Consider the following 23362-nt stretch of genomic DNA (forward strand, 5'->3'; position numbering starts at 1 on the left):
GGGCGATAGTCAGGGCAGCAGTCCTTTGTAGCCGTCGGGAAGCGGGGAACCTCGCAGCAAAGACTTTCGGACCACGTCAACATACAGGGGTCGATGAAGTGGCGGCCTTCCTCCAGAATTTTCACACGAAGCTCCTCACGAACCTCTGGCTTGGACCGGTACCGCTGAAATCGCCCCACGTTGGGCGCCAACTGAAGTACTGGGTTTTTCAGAACCCAGCGGTGCCAGGGAACACACCCAAAGACTTCAAGTCCTTCCTGTTTCAGACTACAGAAACACAGAGTCTTCTTGGTGAAGTCAAAGATCGTATTTATTGGCTGCAGCCAGTAACAGGTATCCTAGAAGTACAACACGGTGTATATTCTCAGGAGACTGCTCACTTTACAAAGCCAGCCTTCTCTTTTATACAAAATATTATGCTTTAGGCAAACATTCCTTATTTTACAGTTGACCATTCACATATTTTCACTACAAAGAAAAGTCATGATGACAAGCCCATATTTCAGTTTGTCCAGCCCTCAATCAATTACCCGGCGAGGCTTAGTACTTTCATCAGATATCGACGGACCCCCAATAAAAACGGGCACCTCCTCCTTGTAAAGCAATTCATAAAGAAAGGAACAGGGACAGGTGTGTGTAAGATTAGGCATGGTTTGTGTGTGATGAAAGGTTTTATGATATGTTGTGCCTTGATACTAATCTCATTCGGCCACTGGGAAAGGAACTGGCCGAACAGGTTTTGGCTTCAGGCAGTGGAGTCAGCTTGCCCAGGTCACAGAGGAGTCAGCAAAGGTGTACGTGTCCTTCAGACTCGTTTCTGGCCTTAGTCATTGGCCTATGTGAGGGCAATCACAAAATGGCTGCCGTTCAAAATGGAACCCGAGGGTTCAGGACGGAAACTCTGATTTTCGGGTGATTTCGTCACCCGAATATGACGAAAATGCTTGTGCATAGTATTCTAATCATTCTCGGTCTGCCGATACCAAAATCGTCATGATACGACGATGTTTATAACACGGGTCCAGAATTTTCAGTACCACACCACCTCCGACTCTGCTTTTGGCGGTTCAGTGGGGTCCCGCTGGCATTGATAACTTTCGCGTCCGCCATCATGGCTCACTTCACAACAGGCACATGATGATGGGAAAAGTCTTGTTTCAGTTACAGGGAGCGTTCAGTTAAATCCAGTTTGCTCTCTGAAATTCAATCAGTTTAGAGAAGGTAATATACAACAGGTGAGACATGGACTCCATCAAGAAGCCAAATAAAACTTCCTTTTCTGCCCATTCTAGTGTCCTGTACAGACAGATATTGTCACTGAGTGAGTGATCCTCTAACTATGCAGCATTTTGAAGGAGCAGAAGGAGGAGTCACATCTTCTGACACCAGTCTGAGCATCTTTCCAGTGTGTCTACCTACCTCTGCTCAAGCCTATTCCCCTTTGAGTACCGACACTTGTGGAAGGAAGCGAGATCAGCACGTGCAGATCTGATTTCAGTAGGCACATCTGAAACTTTAAACTCTAGGGTGCCCACTGTCATCCTATAGTTGATATTTCTTTTGAGACTGAGGGCTTGATTCACAAAGGTAAACGTGCATTTTTGTGTAACTTTACTATTTTCTTGCGATTCACAAACTCTGAGCTAATAGTAAGTTTACGACTACAGAGACTCTGCAGTCGGGGCAGAGAACTCCACACATTAAAAGATTGGCCTGATCCAAAAATGAGCCAAGTGTCCTTTTAACATTGTATCCCCTCGTATACTTTCGGTCAGAAATCACTAACCTTGTACTCTGGAGCCAGCAGGATCAATGTACTATTCGATCTCTCACCATCACCACTAATGACCACATACAACAAAAATATGAGGTTCAGTGCTAGAAATGGGGAAAGAGGAATGGGATAGAGAGAGAAATAAAAACACCACTGGACACCACCACCCTCGCTCGTCATGCTGCAGGTTACTGGTGTTTGCTGGGCAAAGTGGATAACTAAATGCAATAAAAAAGATCTTAATATTCTGCCATGACAGTCCTAAAACTAACGTCATTTAATACGCTTTGCAGACATGTAAATACTTACACCAGACACACTCTGGAATGTCAGCTAGCGTTTCCTTCTCAAGACTCAAAGCAAGTGGGTTTAGAGTATCATTCCCCCGAACCTGCAAAGCCTTAACCGGTAAGCCTCCTGACACAACCCCCTCATCATTCTCCAGTACCCACTAAGTGCAGCTGGAGAAAGGGATGGCCAGCAGCAGGATTTGTATACTGATTTGGCCCCTACTAGTTAATTGGCTGTGGGTGAAGGATGGCTGTGGGGGAGGGAAGGGCTCCTTTAAAGGTGCCTATTCATCCATATCTGGTGGGAGTCCAGCAGGATAAATCTACAGGAAAGCAAGGAAAAGTGTTATGCAGAGCGTGCAGTAATTATTAGTAAATTTTATTTTGGTTTGTAGTATTAGCAGCATGGCCTTCTTGATTGTAGAAGGTAGGGCGCAGGAGAAATTATATATTTTTTACATCATATGTACCCTAGAGGTTGGTGGTATGGCATTCCAGGCACTACCTTGCAGAGGTTGTGCGACAGAACCAAGCATGCGATTATCACACATGCCGGTTTAATGCAGTCTTAACCAAGCAAGTCTTAACCACGCATATGCCTTGACCACGCATGCCCTTGCAAGGAAATATGCACCTTTAAGGCATATATGTCAAAGAAATATGTGTGGTAAAAACTTATCAGGTAACTGTATCCCTAAGATATACACACACAATATATAAACACACACAATAAATATATATATTTGGAGAGGTATGGTGAAGCGGCCAAAGCGGCTGACTCTGGAGCGCGGGGCTCGCGGTTTGATCCCTGGTGCCAGCAGCAGCTCAGCTCAGCATATGTGACTCTGGGCAATAGCTCACTTAATCTCCCTGAGGGCCCCCAGCACCTTGATACACTTAATGGGTGATATGTTTGCTCTTTTACAAATAGGAGTTATTATTACCCCGACCCCTGTGCCCCATACCGACTCCAAAGCCCAAAAAAGTACCCCTTCCAGCCATGAGACCTAAAACTACCCCCTCCCTCCTGAAAACCAACCCCCTCCCCTGAGCCCTAAAAACATACCTGATCCCCCTCTAAACCCTAAAAACGATCCCGCCTTGAGCCGGTTAACGGCTCCAAAGCCCAAAAAGTGCCTTCATCCATGCCCCCCATTCTGATCCCTAAACCAGCCTCCCAAGCTCAAAAGACTATCCCCTTCCTCACCACCCTACCACTCTACCACTGAAAACCAACCCCCTCCCCGAGCCCTGAAAACAACCCTGACCCACCCAGCCATGAACAACAACCCAACCCCCAGCCCTGAAATCAATTCCAACCCATATATATATATATATATATATATACATATTCGTTGAAACATCGTTTAAAACAACCATTATGGTAAAATTTAAATCGCATTATGTAAACAATTGGGTTTAACATGATGAATTATTACCATTTGTGTGTTTTTAAGATAATTTGTTTATATTATAATATTATATTTTTTTAAACAAAGTAACCTACAATTGGCGATTTCGCAATGGTATACAGTATTCAATTTGTAAATACGGTGTATTCAATAGGCAATTGCAAATGTGATGGGCATTGTTTTGTGAAGACAAACTAACAATGTATGCGTTGCGTGATTTCTATTTCTATGATTTATCCCCAGTTGTGCATGTGACTCACTCCAAGCATATTTAAGTGGTGGACCCGTTGTGTTGCGCATCATGTGACCAAGGCCTGTGACGGGCTGAAACGCGTAATGGCGGCGGTGGTGTCTGTTATATTAAAATAAATAATTGGATCTTTTCACCGCACCCTGGGTTTGCTTCTGTTTCGTGAGGAGACATCTTCGGCCTACGAGACGGAGTTTTTGTTGTATCCAGTGCCGGAGGAGCTTCACCGGTATCAGCAAACCCCTCCTCCACGAAGGGCCGAGTGGGAAAAGAGCTCACTTCCGGGTTTCCGGAAACTGCAGAGGATTTTGTTTGAAAGACGCCCGCGGCCCCCGAGCAGTAAAGAAATCCTTACCGCAACAGAGGAAGACGAAGAACCGGGTCGGAGGACCAGTTGTCGTCGAAACCCCAGGCGGGTAAAGGCATTACATAGACTCGGCGGAGGAGTTGCCACACGGATTGCGCACGGGAGCACCCGAGGTAATTTAAAGTGGTAGCGGGAATATATTAATTTAGACACCAAGAACTAACTTAAGACAAAATCCTAAACTTACTACAATTTTGGTATTCACAGAAGGCACTTACTCATTTTGGTATTCACAGAAGGCACTTACTCATTTCGGTATTCACAGAAGTTAGGAGTCCTAACTTTAGGACTCCTAAATGCCTTCTGTGAATACCAAAAGTCCTAAAATTAGGATTTTTCTCAGTTTAGTAGTAGTATAGTTAGGACTCCTAACATTAGGACTCCTAAATGCCTTCTGTGAATACCGAAAGTCTTAAAATTAGGATTTTTCTCAATTTAGTAGTAGTAAAGTTAGGACTCCTAACTTTAGGACTCCTAAATGCCTTTTGTGAATACCGAAAGCCTTAAAATTAGGATTTTTTTCAATTTAGTAGTAGTATAGGTAGGACTCCTAACTTTAGGACTCCTAAATGCCTTCTGTGAATACCGAAAGTCTTAAAATTAGGATTTTTCTCGATTTAGTAGTAGTAAAGTTAGGACTCCTAACTTTAGGACTCCTAAATGCCTTCTGTGAATCCCGAAAGCCTTAAAATTAGGATTTTTCTCAGTTTAGTAGTAGTAAAGTTAGGAGTCCTAACTTTAGGACTCCTAAACTGAGAAAAATCCTAATTTTAAGACTTTCGGTATTCACAGAAGGCATTTAGGAGTCCTAAAGTTAGGACTCCTAACTTCTGTCAATACCGAAGTGAGTAAGTGTATTCTGTGAATTCCAAAATGAGTAAGTGCCTTCTGTGAATACGAAAATGGTAGTAAGTTTAGGATTTTGTCTTAGTTAGTTCTGTGAATCGGGCCCCATGTTCGCCGATGCGCTACGAGGCAGGGAAGCGGCAGTATGCACTATGTTTGATGATTCCCCCAACAATGAGACAGTTTCACCAGTACAAAACGGTGCAGTGAGGGGGGAAAATAACAGTTTAAAGGAACATTTCAGGAAGTTGGAGTAAACCATGCGCGCCGAACAGGCGATATGGTGGGAGCATAAATCACTATCTCGTTACTTGGAGGTTGGAACAATCCCGAGGGGGTTAAGAATCATGCTGGCCCCAAGTTATGAGAAACCTGACCCCGCGATGTTAACCGAATGGGCCACTGTTAATTTGGACTCTTCCAGACGATTATTGGAAGTTTTGGTTAAATATGCTATCAGTGACCAAGCGGCATTACAAAAGGAAATAGAGGACATGGAAAAGATTGTTTCAGAGTTTGAGGATACATCGGAAAAATCCAAATATAGGGATGAAATGATGGCACGCTTGCGCAGGGATGAGGAAGTGATCAAAAAACGGTAGACCTTTAAGTTCCAAAGGGACAAATCCGATTATGAACAAGGGCGCGTGTTCACTTTCGCTAAGAAATATGATGTAGTTAAAGCTGGAGTACTGGCAAAGGGTCCAAAGGTTCACCCGCGAGCGGATGAGGAACTAGCATCTACATCAACAACCGACCTCAGCTCAGTGGTCGATAGTGAATCGGAAAGTGAACAATCAAAATCTAATCCGGGATTAGGGTTTCAAAGAGCGTCGCTTGCTCAAGAAATCAGTTGCATGCAACAGGATCGGAAACAAACCCTGAGACCCCTAGCCCCTGTAGCCTCAACTACGCAAGTGGCAGAAACAGGAAGAACAAAAAGCGCAGGGCAAGGCGCCGGCAAAACCACAAGCGCAAACAGTGGCAACAACAAGAAACCAACCAGAGGATGGAAACGGAGATAACTAACTCCAGTTTAGCCACCAACAAGACTGTAGTCAATCTAACTGATACCAATCTAACACAGGAGGAGACCAATATCCTTGCACTAGGGTTAACATACAGCCCTAAGGTGGATTTCAAATATGCAGAGACAAGGATTGACATCTGCAAATTTGTGCGTAAACTCAAGCTGCGCAAATTCTTTGCCCTCCAAGGTCCCAGAAATGCACCAGAGGTACATTCTCATGGCTTGGTTGATGGTGACAGTATACATGACAATCTTGTTGCTGGTGATGTGGATTTGATTAGGGATTTACAACAGCTCCACAATGAGCAAACAGGAGTTTTGGAAGAAGTGAGCTGTACACCACTGAACAAACCAATGACCAAAACTCCTTTTAAACCCAAATCCACCTTCTATCCCCTCATGTTGAAGGACAATCTTGATTCATTCGATGAAAAGGTTGCAGCGGACCTGAAGAATCTGTATTCTTTGACGGCTAGGGCACCAAAGAAATACAGTAAGCAAGACAATCAGTATTTCCAGCTCATGCAGAAATTAAAAACGAATGATAACATCATAGTGCGGCAATCAGACAAGGGTGGGAATGTGGTGCTATGGCCCAGGGACCAATATATGGAAGAAGCCCTTGCTCATCTCAACAACCGCAACTGCTACAAATTGAGCACGCACCAGATGATGAATGCAGCACGACAGGACTGTTACAACAAATTGTTAGCCTGAAAAATGGCAGGCTTAATTTCAGTGGATGAATTTAAATTTCTTAAAGTAGACCACCCCATTACACCAGTTATCTATTTCATCCCGAAAATTCAGAAAAGAATGGACAAGCCCCCTGGTAGGCCAATTATCTCAGCCAGAGGTAGTCTGTTGGAAAATATCTCCAAGTATGTGGATCACTTTCTCCAGGAACATATGAAAAGTCTCCCATCTTATATACAGGACACTGGGGACTTTTTGAGAAAGTTGGTCGAAATCCCATGGAGCCCCGACCTGTTACTCATTTCTATGGATGTTACATCCCTCTATACAAGCATTCAGAACTTGGATGGGGTCAGGGCATGTGAATATTATCTCAATCAGAGATCTATGGGAATGTACTCTCATAACAAGATGTTGCTCACCATGATATCTATGTGTTTAGAGAACAATCTTTGTTTCTGTTTCAGCATCAGGTATACCAGCAAACGCGTGGTGTGGCCATGGGGGCTTGTTTTTCTCCCAGTTACGCATGATTGCACATGGGATACTGGGAGGAGATGGTCCTCATGGCCAGACACCGCGTTATCATAGAGTCGAATATCATTTGCTGGTATACATTCATTGATGATTTGTTTTTGGTATGGCGAGGGGATGAAGTCAGTGCCAAACAATTTCTTGAAGCAATTAACATCAATGCTTTGAACCTGCAGTTCACTTTTGAAATCAGCAATAGGTCAGTCTTTTTTCTGGATGTAGAAATATTTGTTTGTAACAACCAACTACAGACTAGACTACACAGGAAAGACACTGCGGGAAATACGGTGTTACATGCACTCAGCCACCACCCACAACATCTGATCAATAGTATCCCCTTTGGTGAGATGCTAAGGATGCATCGTATTTGTAGCACAGAAGCTGATTTTCTTAAAGCCCAAAATGAATGCAGGGAACGTTTCAGGGAGAGAGGGTATGCAGAATCTTTACTCTCTAGGGCTGTGTTGAAAGTTAATAACATTACTAGAACTATGGCACTGGCACCTAAAGTAGCCCCACCAAATGATCTAACAGTCATCAACACTGAAGATACACGGATTATATTGACCTTTAGTACACAGCACAGAGCAGTACGTAAAATCATTAACAACAATTGGTCACTAGTCCGGGCTGACCCAGTGTTGGGTAATTCTCTATCAAAGAAACCAAAGATAGCTTTCAGAAAAGCACGCTCAATGAGCAATTTGCTAGTGAGTAGTAGCCCTGAATTGAGCCAATCCAAATCATGGTTGTTGGCAAGAAAAGGGTTCTACCGCTGCAATGTATGCAAAGCATGCAGATATGGAGTTAATCGAAAAACATATCTGACTCCATTTCTTCCTGAACCTGTGCCTATCTCCAAATACCTTAATTGTAAGACAGATTTTGCGGTGTATGTCCTGGAGTGCCCCTGTGGCCTGCGGTATGTTGGCAGTACCAGGCTGCAAGTTCACAAGCGGGTACTGCAGCATATGCAAGCAATCACTAATAAGGATTTGACCTACCCGGTGGCACGTCATTTTAAGGAGCACCATGCCAGTAAGCTGGAGGCTTTCAGCTACTGGGTGGTAGACTCAATTCCCACACAAAGAAGGGGAGGGAACCGGGAGGTCTTATTAAGGAGATTGGAAACTGAATATATCCTAGAGTTGGAAAGTAAGAGCCCCAAAGGATTGAATTCGAGTGAGGATTTCCACACTCATTTGTAAACTGGATATTCATCACTTTACCATTTAGAGAAGAAACACATAGTTTCAATAAATACAAGATGTATGCTGCTATTTCCCTGTCTCGAAAATTGCACTGAAATTTTAATGTGAAAGATTTTTTTATATATACACTTTTTTGCACAATGGGTTAATGCTTTTATAGATAATATATATTAGATTTTTTATTAATTTGGTACTGTATATTTATTTGTAAATAGGTGTCACGGATGTGGCTCTTAGTAATAGATATATGTACTTGTACAAATTTGCACAATTTGCACAGTCACTTTATTACAACATGGGGTTTTATGGAATGGGCCCACATGGGCCGTATCAAGAAAAGTGAAAAAAGGCAACAAGTCCTGTTTATATAATGTGATTAGGACTGATTAATCTTGTCTTTTCCTCTCTCTTTTTTTCGTTGAAACATCGTTTAAAACAACCATTATGGTAAAATTTAAATCGCATTATGTAAACAATTGGGTTTAACATGATGAATTATTGCCATTTGTGTGTTTTTAAGATAATTTGTTTATATTATAATATTATATTTTTTAAACAAAGTAACCTACAATTGGCAATTTCGCAATGGTATACAGTATTCAATTTGTAAATACGGTGTATTCAATAGGCAAGTGCAAATGTGATGGGCATTGTTTTGTGAAGACAAACTAACAATGTATGCGTTGCGTGATTTCTATTTCCATGATTTATCCCCAGTTGTGCATGTGACTCACTCCAAGCATATTTAAGTGGTGGACCCGTTGTGTTGCGCATCATGTGACCAAGGCCTGTGACGGGCTGAAACGCGTAATGGCGGCGGTGGTGTCGGTTATATTAAAATAAATAATTGGATCTTTTCACCGCACCCTGGGTTTGCTTCTGTTTCTTGAGAAGACATCTTCAGCCTACGAGACGGAGTTTTTGTTATATATACATATATATATAGAGATAGATAGATAGATAGATAGATAGATAGATAGATAGATAGATAGATAGATAGATAGATAGATAGATAGATAGATAGATAGATAGATAGATAGATAGATAGATAGATAGATAGATAGATAGATATCCAAACAAAAAAGCCACTTGATTCGCAAGTACTTGAGAGGACACAGCGGGGATTTAGAGAAAGTCCATTTATTTCAAACAGCATAGGGCATTACGTGTTTCGGCGGAGTTTGCCTTCTTTAGAAGCGGCTGTCATCAGGATACTGCCAAGTTACTCCTTTGAATTTGCTGCTTTATGTCCATTGGTGGAAAGTCAGTTGGTTCCTGTTGGCTGTTATCGGGTTGTACCGTAGTCTTAGTTGACCCGACTACAGTTCCCAGCATACATCCTCGCTGGGATCAGATTCTTGACCGGACCATATTGAGCCCTTAATGAGCTAGATATTGCTGTAAAGGAGAACTGAATAAAGATGGTAAGTCCCGATAATTTGGTAACATTAGGGCCCTCCTTCAGTCCCCAGACGCCCCAGCCGCAATAACATGTTTCAGTCGGGCCGTGCGACGCTGGTACATTGACCGCGCCACCCCGTGCAGTCACGGACTGTATTGAACAGCAGTCCTTTACTTGCACATGTTTCCGTGGCGGGCCGAGGTTATCCAATACCTTGGAAAAAGAATGCAGAGTTGCTTGCCAGCAAAACCTTGGCCAACTTGGAGGGCGGGACCTCTCTTCGCGCAACTGGCCTGCGTGATAAATATCCAAACAAAAAAGCCACTTGATTCACAAGTACTTGAGAGGACACAGCGGGGATTTAGAGAAAGTCCTTTTGTATCAAACAGCATAGGGCATTACGCGTTTCTGCAGAGTTTGCCTTCTTCAGATGCCGCTGTCATCAGGATACTGCCAAGTTACTCCTTTGAATTTGCTGCTTAATGTCCATTGGTGGAAAGTCAGCTGGTTCCTGTTGGCTGTTATCGGGTTGCACCATAGTCTTGGTTGACCTGACTACAGTTCCCAGCATGCATCCTCACTGGGATCAGATTCCAACCGGACCATATTGAGCCCTTAATGAGCTAGATATTGCTGTAAACAAAAACTGAATAAAGATGGAAAGTCACGATTATTTGGTAACTTTAGGGCCCTCCTTCAGTCCCCAGACGACCCAGCCGCAATAACATGTTTCAGTCGGGCCGTGCGACGCTGGTACAGTGACCGCACCACCCCGTGCAGTCACGGACTGTATTGAACAGCAGTCCTTTACTTGCACATATTTCCGGGGCGGGCCGAGGTTATCCAATACCATGGAAAAAGAATGCAGAGTTGCTTGCCAGCAAAACCTTGACCTCTCTTCGCGCAACTGGCCTTCGCGATAAATATCCAAACAAAAAAACCACTTGATTCACAAGTACTTGAGAGGACACAGCGGGGAAACAGAGAAAGTCCATTTATTCCATACAGCATAGGGTATTACTCGTTTCGGCGAAGTTTGCCTTCTTCAGATGCCACTGTCATCAGGATACTGCCACGTTACTCCTTTGAATTTGCTGCTTTATGTGCATTGGTGGAAAGTCAGCTAGTTCCTGTTGGCTGTTATCGGGTTGTACCGTAGTCTTGGTTGACCTGACTACAGTTCCCAGCATGCATCCTCGCTCAGATCAGATTCCTGACCGGACCATATTGAGCCCTTAATGAGCTAGATATTGCTGTAAAGGAGAACTGAATAAATATGGTAAGTCCCGATAATTTATATATATATATTCACTGAAAAAACCATAGGTTTTACAGACATTATAGTTCGGAATTAGCATTTAAAAAACCTTAGAAATTCACTGAAAAATCCATAGGTTTCAGGGACGTTATAGTTAGTTGGACATTTGACTCATATAAAACCAGAGAAATGTGCCTGTTATAGTTAGTTGAGCTATGCACTGCTGATGTCACATATTACATCACTCATGACATGGTCAGTGACATCACTGATTTAATCACTGATGACATCTCAAATGACATCACTGATGACATCACTCATGACATCATCCAGTGAATGTGTGTTTCTATAAAATGTAAATATGTTTTATATATATGCCAAGGTGTATTGAAGAATGAATGCATTTACAAGTGCCTAAAGGAATTATTTCGTATGTGTGTGACTGACTGTATAAGTGAGTGATTGAACGTGTCTTAATGAATGCATGGGTTAGTGACTAAACTGTATAAAAGTCTGGATTAATCTCTCCATTGGTGTGTAAGCAACTGCATGGGTTGCTGAATACCTACATGAGTGTCTATATAGGTTATTGATTTGTTGTCTGAGTATCTGTATGGACCCCTGAGTGTCTGTGTGGGTAGGTGTATGAGTCTGTGCATAGATGTCGGAGTGGGTGATTCAGTGGTTGTATGGATTAAAAAGTGTATCTGGAAAGGGCTGTATGGGTGAGTTAGTGTGTCTATGGGTGTGTTGGTGAGTGAATAAATGTCTCAGTGGTATATCTGTGACTAACTACATATGTTTTAAGCCACTATATGTGAATGTTGGAGTATATAAATGAGTATATGTGAGACTAAGTTATTTCAAGAGTGGGTGTATAAATAAGTGTCTTCTTCTATCAGTGATTGTATAAGACAGTAAATGTGTTAGTATCTGTATAAATAAGTGATGTGGTATGTCGAAAAATATCGAAGTTGGTGTGTATAACTGTATACATGACTAAATGGGTATGTGATTCATTCTTTGCATTACTGACTAGGTGTGTGAGTAACTCTATGGATGAATGATGAATGATGGATGAATGGCAGCATGTGACTGCATGTATAGATGTATGAGTGCATATTATAGTCCTCTATTGATGAATAACTACATGTATAAGTGACTGGATGTGTGTGTGGACCTAGGAAATAATGAATGCTATGTAGTATATGGCATTCTTCTGTGTATGGTTTCAAAAATAGTAGTCAGCATTTTACAATGGGTGTATCAAAGTTTATATTAGAGCATCAATATGTGCATCAGATTGTCACGTGGATGATGTCATGAGTGATGTCATGAGTGATGTCATTTGAGATGTCATCCTTGATCTATGGATAAACCCCCAAATTCTTGGGGAGTGTCCCCCGGGCTCAGGTTTAATCCTTATCGCAGGATTCAGTAGCTTGTATTGAGTGTAATAAAACAAATGTAGTCCATCGAAGTTACTGTCGTTTAATATTGTTATACCATCACAATATTTATTAACAGATTTCAGATCCCAGAATGCATTATTTCCGGAAGAATTGTTTTCTTGTATCCAACTTCTAATCATACATTTTTCAAACCCAATGCATTTCAGCTATTTAGCCTTCATCTGGGGATTATCTGTAAATGAATATAGTGGGCTTTAGATCTATGCCAGACTAGAAGAATACATAATAATAATAATAATAGTAGTAAGTGCACCCCGGGTTTATGTGTGTGATTGTTATAAGTGAAGAATATAAAGTAAAGAATTTAAAGTAAAGAGTTTTAAACCTGTGCCTTATGTTTACGGAATTATTGCATGGTGAGTTAATATGGTCGTGAAACTACCAACATTGTGGCCATATGCGAAAAGGGGTAAACAAACGGATGGTTTTAAAGCACCCTGGATGTTGAACATTAGTAATCGTACCCGATTTTAAAAGTTCGGTCGCTTTGCCCATGTTGTTATTCGTGATGAGATTAACCGCAAGCTTTGTGACCGTGAATTCGGTAAAAAGGTGGTAGCTTGCTCCCGCGTTGTTATGAAGCGTTCGGTAAAACTTTGTGATATCGTTAGTACATTAAAATCCAAACAGAGAGTTGTACATTCCTCTTACCGTGATGATGTATTCAAGCCAAGTTGATCCAAACGTTGCTCCTCGCTGGGGATGCGGTTAGTACGCGTCGGTGACCCGGATGTGCAATTTAAATAAGCTTATGAAAAGCATGCGCATAGAAAGCGGACTATGTGGATACAAAGTCGGTGTATGACACTAGTTCGGATATAATAAATTGAAGATGGGGAATAAAATATCCAACAATCAATATAGCGCTTTAACATGCTCTAGTATAAGCCGCTGTCAGTAGGCTCATATGTGCATAAAAAGCGGACTATGTAAATACACAGCCGCTGTATGACACTGATTCAAATGCAAAATGGCTCATATACGAACAGATGACAATAGTTGAAAATAAATAAAAATGAAGGTGGGGAATGAATTGACCAATAGTCATTATAGCGCTATGACATATTCTAGTATAAACCGCTGTCAGTAGGCTCATGTACACCATGTGTGCTATATTACAAATCATAACAAATGAATATTATTAAATGACCAATTATAACATATGTCATCATGTAGTGTCCCTGAATGTACAGCGCTATGCGTATTCATAATGATAAATTGTAATTAGGGGATAGCTGATATAGAGCATGGGTTAACTGTGTGTGATATCACTCATACAAAGTCTGAAAGAAAAAAGGAACAGAATACAGGCTGATTATATAGTCTTATAAGTAGCATTGGAATTCCATACGATCGTTCATTCCGCCCGGCTTCAAAGAGTTCAAATGATTGATCCAGTGGTTTTCACGTTGCAGTAAAACATTGTGGTTGTTTCTCCTTCTTGTTTTTTTATAACTTCTAAGACACAAAATTTTAACAGGCTGATGTTATGGCCTGCTTCAATAAATTGTTGTGCCACTGTAGATTTCATCTGTTTTACTCTTATGTTGCTTTTGTGTTCATCGAAGCGAATCTTTTTTTTTTTTTTTGTATTCCTCATATGCCACCAGATGAGAAGGGCAATCTAGATGGGGAGCCCCTTCCCCTCTACCCCCAATATGTATGATGCGGTTCCGATGTTTAAAGCCCAGGGGGAGAAAGAGAAGGGTCTAACCCCACTAGCATTTTACTGTTTGCTCCGTCCACTCCAACCTTCTCTCACTGAGAGGCCCCTTAACGATGTTGGAGATTGAGCCCCAACAGTGCCCAGGTAAAATCATCGGAATACCTTCATCTGTTCCACCAGGCCATTAGAGCTGCCCATATCTTTGCACCACTTGAAGGATCACAAGCAATATCGGACTCACATACAAGGATGATGTGTTTCAAACAGTCTGGAAAAGTGGGTGCCTTCTCGTTTTTCCACGCCCTGCATATTTCTCGCCTAGCTAACAACATTACATAAAAAATAAATTTGGAGTCCATGTCACCAAGTCGATATTCCTTAGCTAGCCCAAACAAGATTATCCTTGGAGTGATTGTAAATTGTATATTCAATACTGCCGCGATAAATTCGCCTATTCTAGCCCAATAACTCACCAGTAATGGACAATCAACAAACATGTGTATGTCGTCGTCGGCGAGGAACCTGCAACGAGGGCATCGATGTTCTAGGCTTGTAATTCTTACTAATTTCTTAGGTGAGATGTATATTCTATACAGGGTAAACAAATGATTCCTTTAGAGTATAGCTGACTTAACCACAGTGTGTAACATTGTAAAGGAATCCACCCACAGCTCCTGAAGATTGTTATGATCTAAGTCAACCTGCTCACCCCATATTTTTAAGAGTTCGGCCTCTGGCACTTCTTCTTCAACCATCATGGCCCAATACCAAAAGGCCAGCTCTCTTTTCCAAGTCCCTTTCCTATTTACTAAATCAAACTTTGGATTAGGTGAACAAGACGTCGACACGAGAGTTGCCCACCAACCCGATAGTTGATAATATTTAAACCTGGTGAGTGTACCCCCTGTCAATCTACAGAGAGAATCCCAATCCATAAGCTGCGTATCCTTTAGAAGATCTCCCCAGTGTGTTATACCGGCCGACCTCAAGGGGCGAGCTAGTTGATCCTTTAAACACTCGGGAGTCCCTGGGGAGTCCCATATCGGGGCCTGGGGAGCATAATAGGGAATTCCCAGCTTTTTCCTGAAAAAAACCCAATTTTTTTGGGCTGCTATTAAAATCTTTAGTCTCACTTTTTTTATAAAACCTGGGATCTCCGAATTTAAACAGAAAGTATTCCTGACCTTGGGGTAATCCATGTAACAATGCCTGAAATAGACAGCCTAAAACAGAAGTATCTGCCTTATCAGCCATTCGTCTAAAGTTTTTTAGTTGGAACGAGTGACAGTAAATGAGTATATCTGGGAGGGCGAGACCCCCAATTTTTAGTTTCCTCCTCAATTTCTTCCATGATATTCTCGGTGACTTGGAGTTCCATATAAATGAACCTATTTTCCCCTGTAATTTAGCCATGTCTTTCGGATTGAAAGTTAACGGGATAGAATTAAATAAGTAGGTGATGTTTGGTAAAATAACCATTTTTATGAGATTCACTCTGCCGAATATATTAAGCGAGAGACCAGACCAGCGTTGTAGGAGATGACAAATCTCCTTATAAACTCTATCCAGATTTATTTTAGATAGCTGGTTGATATCTTGAACTAAGTGAATTCCCAGGTACCTCATCTTAGGTTTGACAGCAGGATACTTCTTAACCTGGTTCCACTGCATAAGCTCGGTCTTTTCTCTATTTATTTTGTAGCCAGAGATTGCCCTAAAGTCTTCTGCCCAAGCAAAAAGTCTAGGGATAGCCTCTTCAGGATTCAGGGTGAACATTAAAAGGTCATCCGCGTAGAGAGCGAATTTCAGCTCCAAACTCGCAATATTAAAAGGTTTGAAAACAGAATCTGCTCTCAGCTTAATAACAAAAGGTTCAATGTATAAATTAAACAAAAGGGGAGAAAGGGGACATCCCTGTCTGGTGCCACGGGATATATGTACCCAATCGGTAAGAAGGCTATTTACTAAGATTTTAGCTTTGGGACGAATATATAGGGATCGAATCGAGGCTATAAAGTTCAATGGCATACCGAATGCGGCTAATGTTTCCCATAGATAGAACCAATTAACTTGGTCGAAAGCCTTTGCGGCATCAATAGCCACAATGGTCAGGGGAGATTTTTCATTGGTAGCGACATCTATAGCAGCAATAGCCTGAAACGTAAGCTCGTTCAGCTGCCTACCCGGCATAAAGCCCCTCTGATCGCTGTGAACCACTGATTTAATAACCTTAGCCACTCTCGCTGCCAGTACACCTGCAAAGATTTTATAGTCAGTATTCAACAGCGAGATTGGCCGATAGGATTCAACGGTCTGGGGGTCCTTCCTGGGTTTTAATATTAGAGTCACTGTCGCTTCAGTCCATGTTTGTGGGACAGCCTCACCTGAAAGATGTATTTTATTAAAGAAGATTGTGAGGACCGGTACGATTAATTCTGGACTGATTTGATACACATCTACTAGGAGCCCGTTTGGTCCCGCTGCTTTCCCTTTTGCCATGCTCTTTAGTTGATTATATACTTCTCCCTCTTTGATTGGCGAGCTTAGAAAGACCCTATCTGCTTCTGTGAGATGTGGTAGGACTAGTTGATTAAGCCACATTTCAGCTCTTTCAGGGGAAAAATCCCCACGCTCTGCATACATCCTTGACATATATTTTTGGACTTCCTCTAATATCTGACCGTTATCATAGGTCAAAATCCCTGTATCTTGTATGGTTAGACTCGCAATTTGGTTCTTAGCTCTATCTATTCTGGCCTTCCAGGCCAGGAGACGACCACACTTCTCCCCGTAAGAAAAATTTTGAAATCTACTCGCATCCCATCTTTCCTTAATAGCTTTATCAAGCTGGGCCTGATACTCTGCCTTTAAAGAATTCAACTCGTTTAATATTGCATCAGAGTTAGGATATTGCTTTAGGGAAGCGAGTTGAAATTGTTGTTTTTTCAACTTAATTTTAATAAGAGAGTCTGCTTCTGCTTTCCTTTTATCCCTGTTTGTCTTGATCGTGAGTGAAGTTACTATTCCCCTCAAAAAGGACTTAAAGGCCTCCCACACAGTCTGAGCACCAGCGGACCCACAGTTGAACCTAAAATATTCTTCCATCTGTATTAATAATCGTGTTTTTACTTCTTCTATTTGTAATAATGACCTATCAAGAGTCCACCTTCTCAGTTGTACTTCTTTTACAGGTTTAATTGTTAATTCTACCATCGAATGATCAGAGAGCAGAGCAGGAATGTAAGTGGAGGAATCTACTCGAGGAAGTAGCATCTGATCTATCAAAAAAAAGTCAATCCGGGAATGATGTCTGTATCTGTGGCTATAGTAAGAATAATCTCTACAATTAAAATTTCTAGCCCTCCAAATATCTAGTAAATTAAAGTCTTTCATTATGTTCTTAATTTCTAATTTCATTTTAGGTAAGGGAGTGATAGTGGCCCTAGAAGTCCTATCCAAGGTTTTATCAAAAACCAAGCTAAAATCGCCCCCCAAAATAATGGGGGTATTTAGGTCGAGAAGAGATGATTTTAACTTGACCAAATGTTCTGGACAATCTTGGTTAGGACCATAATAGACAGCACATGACAGGGGAAGACTATCTACCATTAACAATGCGGACAGCCATCTACCTGACGTGTCAGTAACATGTTTCTCAATTCTAATTTTACTATTTACCCGGATTAACATCACAACCCCCCTTGTACTTCCACTTTGATGAGAACACAGAAGATCCTGAACCCAACTTTGTTTCCCGAAAGCAGTCTTGCAATCTTGAAACTCAAGGTGGGTCTCTTGTAGAAGACATATATGTGCCCCTGATTTTCTCAAAAATTCACAAACTCTGGTAAATTTCCTGCCATCTCTCAATCCGTTCACGTTCCAGCTAATTATTTTAATTTTATTTGAGGAGTTCATCATACTAGGGAGTAGGTTGTTCTATGCGCCGTGCAATATACATTAAGAGACTTAACCTGATCCATCTTACATACTAATAGTGAATTAATGACTTTGCTCACACTGCTGGCTCTATGAGAAAATATTTTTTCCTTTATCTGCCACCTTACCCACCCCCTCCACCACCCACCACCCACCCTGATGAACCCCCGTTCGAAAACCTTGGCGATGAAGAACCGCCTTTTAAAAAGCCCCGCACCCCACTCGGAACCCACCTCTCACTGTTGTGTACATCTTGCATAGCCTGTGACCCTGTAACCTTGCTATCATTTATATAATCAATAACAACTCAACATTCTTTTTAATTTTTTTTTTTTCAAGCGAATCTTGAGCTTCCGTTCTGTTTGTCCTATGTAAGGTTTGCCACATGGGCATTTTAGCATGTATATCACATTTGACGAATCACATGTGGCGTTCACCCTTTGTTTGATTTTATGTCCTTTCATTGGGTGAGTTATATGTGGTCCTCTGTTATTGCAGTTGTTGCAATTCCAACACGGAGTGTTGCCTTTGAATGTGGTTTGTGTTTGTGGAGGATTGATCAGCTTCTTTTACTAATTTGGAAAATGGTACAGATTTGCAGTCAGTTATTGTTAAATATAAAAATCGTTCTCTGTCAACTATAGTGCTTAAAGTTAACGAACACTGTTCACATTTATGTCCCCATTTGTAACTGAGTCCAGATAAACTCTCAATATGAATTCATTCATCTTCTAGTACTCCAAGCATAACCATCAGAAATTCGTGTACATCTTGCTGTATATTAGCACTGAACATTAAAGATCCAGTACATGTATCCAACAGTTGGAGAAGACCAGAAGCAGAATGAATTTTACTTCTATCAGTTCTCAATTCTTGAAATAAAGTGTAGAGTGCAGAACATAAAGTTTTTTTCCTGATTTTCCATAATTTCACCACAAACATCTTCAAGATAAAATATAACATTTAGAATGACATTTACCATAGCAGTTGACACCAGAAGCATTTTCTAATTGGTATCCAACAACATCATCACTTGTCTGTATTTTCTGCTTCTTTACATCTTTTCTGTTGATTGTCTTTCTGCTTTTCAACCATAGTTAACTCTTCAACATATTTGCGTTTTGAACACACAACACATTTCTCATAAATAGGATATTCACCTAAACATGGAGCATAAAGCCTTCTCAAACGATTATATTCTCTTACACAATTAACATCAGCACTAACCTTGTTCTCATCAACATTTACCAAAGCATTATCTACACTTAAACCTTGTGATTTGTGAATAGTTATTGCATATGCTAAACAGAAGGGAAACTGTTTTCTACGAACATACAAGTCTTTTACATGCAAAAAACGTGCGGCAGAACGTGCAATCTGTCTTAACTCTGCAATCTGATCAAATTTTACTTTCAAAAATGTAATTCCATTTCTATTTTGATATTTCACAAAATCAACAGCTTTCCCCATTGCTCCATTCACTAAACCTTCTTCTACATTCAGATTACACATCAAAATTGCCCGACAGTTTAAACATACATCTAATTTTTTTTCTAAGCCGGAAGTTTTTGATACAGACTTCTCCAAAGAATCCAATTCAGTCTGTAGTTTTTCTGAAAGAACACTTGTTATTCCTTGATGCTCTATTTTATCAATAGCTTCAATGTGAACTATTAAATGTATAACACTCTTCCACTGTAGGCATTAAGCAAACTATAGACTTTTTTTCTTTCATTTTCTTGTACATTACTTGTGCTGGTGTGTTTTCATTTGTAAACAAGTTCTTTAGTAGACGACTTTGAAAAGCTTGTTTACCATGTTTGCTTAGAACACCAATTCTTACATCTTTTAGAATATTTCCATAATCTTCATCTCTTGCTTGTTGCATATTCTGAGTTCTTTATATTCAAAATGTAACCACAGATTCACATTTCCAATACTTCCCAGAGATTTCTTAGTGTCTTCATGTAGAAGAGTTTTAAACACTGGTTCTCCTTTTACATGGGTTGGTTTTAGCAGATCTCCAAATACAATTAAATTATTTCCCCCAAAGAGAACGTCGTAATCTGTTTTTAATACCTGTTGCATTTTTAAGTGTACAAAAGCAAGCATTAAGTTTGAGACCATGCTCACCTCATCAATAATTAAAAGTTTCATTTTTTTCAGCACTCTTGACACTTCATAAGAAGCTTCTCCAGACAACTTCTGATATTCTAATTTATTATCATGCTCCACTGGTAACATCAATAATCTATGCAAAGTAACTCCTTTAACATTGTGTGCAGCTAATCCAGTTGGAGCTGTTACCACACAACATAAATGTGAACCAGTAGTTTTTTGAAGATAACTGGTCAAAACTTTAATTAAAAACCTTTTACCTGTCCCAGCTTGACCACTGATGTACATCAGAAGAGGTTTAAAAGATGAACACAGACAGTCTTTTTTTTCATGCAACAAACCATGTTCTATCCGTTCTATCACTTGCACATATATTTCTTTCTGTTCAACATTTACTTGTTCTTCTAACTGTTCCAATGTTATATTCTCCTCGTGTGCTTGTTGCATTGCAATTTCGACTTCATGCAGAGCAATCGCTGCTTCATTTTCCAGCATTGGTTGTCCAAGAGGATCTTGACTACATGGACCAGTACTTTGACTATCTTGAGAACTTTCATGAGCTATTTCAGCTATATTAGTCTTTTCCTGTTCAACTTCATCATTCAACATTTTTAAATATGTATGGAAAATTGGACATTGAATGCTTTCTTTACAAGCATTAAAAGAATCTTCGTAGCAGTCAAACTGTCCAAGTAATTCACTTTTACAATGCCATGGTTTAAACAGCTGCAGAAGTGCTAAATAGTGAAATTCTCGCTTATCTGGAGTTTCACAACTAAGTTTCTTGTGGTTTATAAGATTACACTTTGCATGTTTTACTAAACAACCATGACATCCAAATACTGCAAAATTTCCTTCTTTTAAATTCTCTTTAACATTTCTTTTGAAGCTGTAATGTTGAAGTACTTCATACAGACATAGCTGTTCCAGATGTTGACTCCTTTTCGAATAGTAAGTGTCCAACATAGTATTAAGAATGTCTGTACTATCTGGCTCATTTGCTGCTAATTGTTCAATTTCTTCCAATGATTTCAACACTCTATTTCGTCTGCAGGCAAGACCTAAACTTACCCAAATTATTCCTCGTGACTTTGAATATAAACTTGAAGAACACAAGCGGTCTGAACATTCATACAATCCAATTTCTCAGTGGGAAAGCATTTTCAAACTAAAGCTGTACAATTTTTTGCTAAGACTATTCTCTTGTGCAATTTCTTCCCACATTTGTTTCATCTCTGTTTTTTCAGATTTTGTTATGAATGATGTAACATAACGTGCAACAGCAATTGAGTTATCTGCAACATACTGGATGTCCATGTTCACTTTCCTTATTTTTAAAATGGCTGGATTGTAGTCATTGTTATACTGTGACACTTCTGTTCTTTTTAAGTTGTAGGTATTCTTTGGAGATTTCTGAGTTATTGTGTGCCTCACAGAAGAAAAAAATAATTTACTCTTCCTTTACAAATGACTGGATGGAGAAAACCAAACCGACATTTGGTGTAAAATTTTCCTTTAGACTTGTATTTTCTTCTGCAATACTTTCCACAACGGTGACTTTGGAAACGTAAAACTTGCTGTCTCAAGCTTCTATCTCCTCCTTCTCTTGGAATCTCACATGTCACACACTGTTCGATGAAAGACAATACTGTTTCATCAGAATCATTTCCAAATTTAGGTGCATCCTTGATCCATACTAGCATATGTATATGAGGTGCACCTCTTGCTTGATACTCCTTTCTCCAAAAGAAATCAGTAACTTCTCCAAGAGGTAGATTCTTTTTATGGCAGATAAAAGAGATCATAGCTTGAAACCTATGATTAAAATATCTGCACACATTTACAGGATCCAATGAACACAGTTCACCAGGAGTCTTTATTTCAACATTTTTTATATTAGAATTCGCTTCTCTTAAAAACTCAAGCAAATCTTCCCATGCATACTCTGCACAGCTAAGTGTGACAAACCATTTTGGTGTACCTAAGTTCCGTAACATACACTTGAGTTCTCCATGACGACGATACCAATACTCATTTGTTCCACGTTGACGTGCCATCAAATTGATTAACTGTGCTTCTAAATTTTCATCTGTTTCTTGAACTTTCTCCACTAATTCTTTCGCAGAAAGAAGGGATTCATGAACTCCAGTTTTAAGTATATGATTCACTGCATACGAGAGAGAATACAGATCACTTTCAAACAAAAGGTGAAATATGTATGGAATGCACTGCCGAAATCTAGGATCTTCAGAATATAATCTTGTTGACCGATATTCTGAAGCTGGAATCCGTACAGGTCGGTCATCATATCATCCACCTTCTCCAGTAGGAAACAACTGTGGAAAACAGCGAGATTCCAAGCTTTTCTCTTATACACTCATTGGAGTTCCCTGTGCTTTTTTCATTTGAAATAACTCAATGCTACTTCCTATCACTTCTTTTGAATGCAAAGGACATATTGTATAATGTTCCTAAATCTCTTCAGTCCTTGACTTGTCCACTTTCTCTATTTGACCACTTGAAATTTCAAAATCATCTTCTAAACTTATTACCTGTTCATCCACATTTACATTTTTGTAATAAATATTGTTCTCTATAAGATATAAGGTAGCCTTTTCAACTTTATTAACATCCACAAATTCTTGCCATATTTTATTGTGGGTACACCATTTACTAAAATAGCTACTGCCTCATCTTCCTCTGTCTCTCTAGCAATAGTTTCAATGTTTTTCTTAAAATCCAAAGGGAAGTACACCACTCTTCCTTTCAGCCCTCTTTGCAAGTCTGTTGGTGGCAGTTTACCTGTTTTAGGCTCCATCTGAATTATAGTTTGAAAAGGATGAACAGATTGAATTAGAACCGACTCATATGTATTCAATTCTGCTAGTTCCTCCGGAATATCTACTAATTTTAAGTTATTATGTACTGCTCTAGCAGGCATTTTGTTCTCTTCTAATTTGTTGTAACAATATTTACATATACGTTGATCACTACCTAACTCAAATCGACCTTCAACAAACGAGTTGCAAATTCTTCCCACTTACCATTGTTCTCCTTTTCACTTTTCAAATACAAATCAACATTCCTACATTTACTT

Source organism: Triturus cristatus, chromosome 7, assembly GCF_964204655.1.
Source record: "Triturus cristatus chromosome 7, aTriCri1.1, whole genome shotgun sequence".
NCBI classification, from domain to species: Eukaryota; Metazoa; Chordata; class Amphibia; order Caudata; family Salamandridae; genus Triturus; species Triturus cristatus.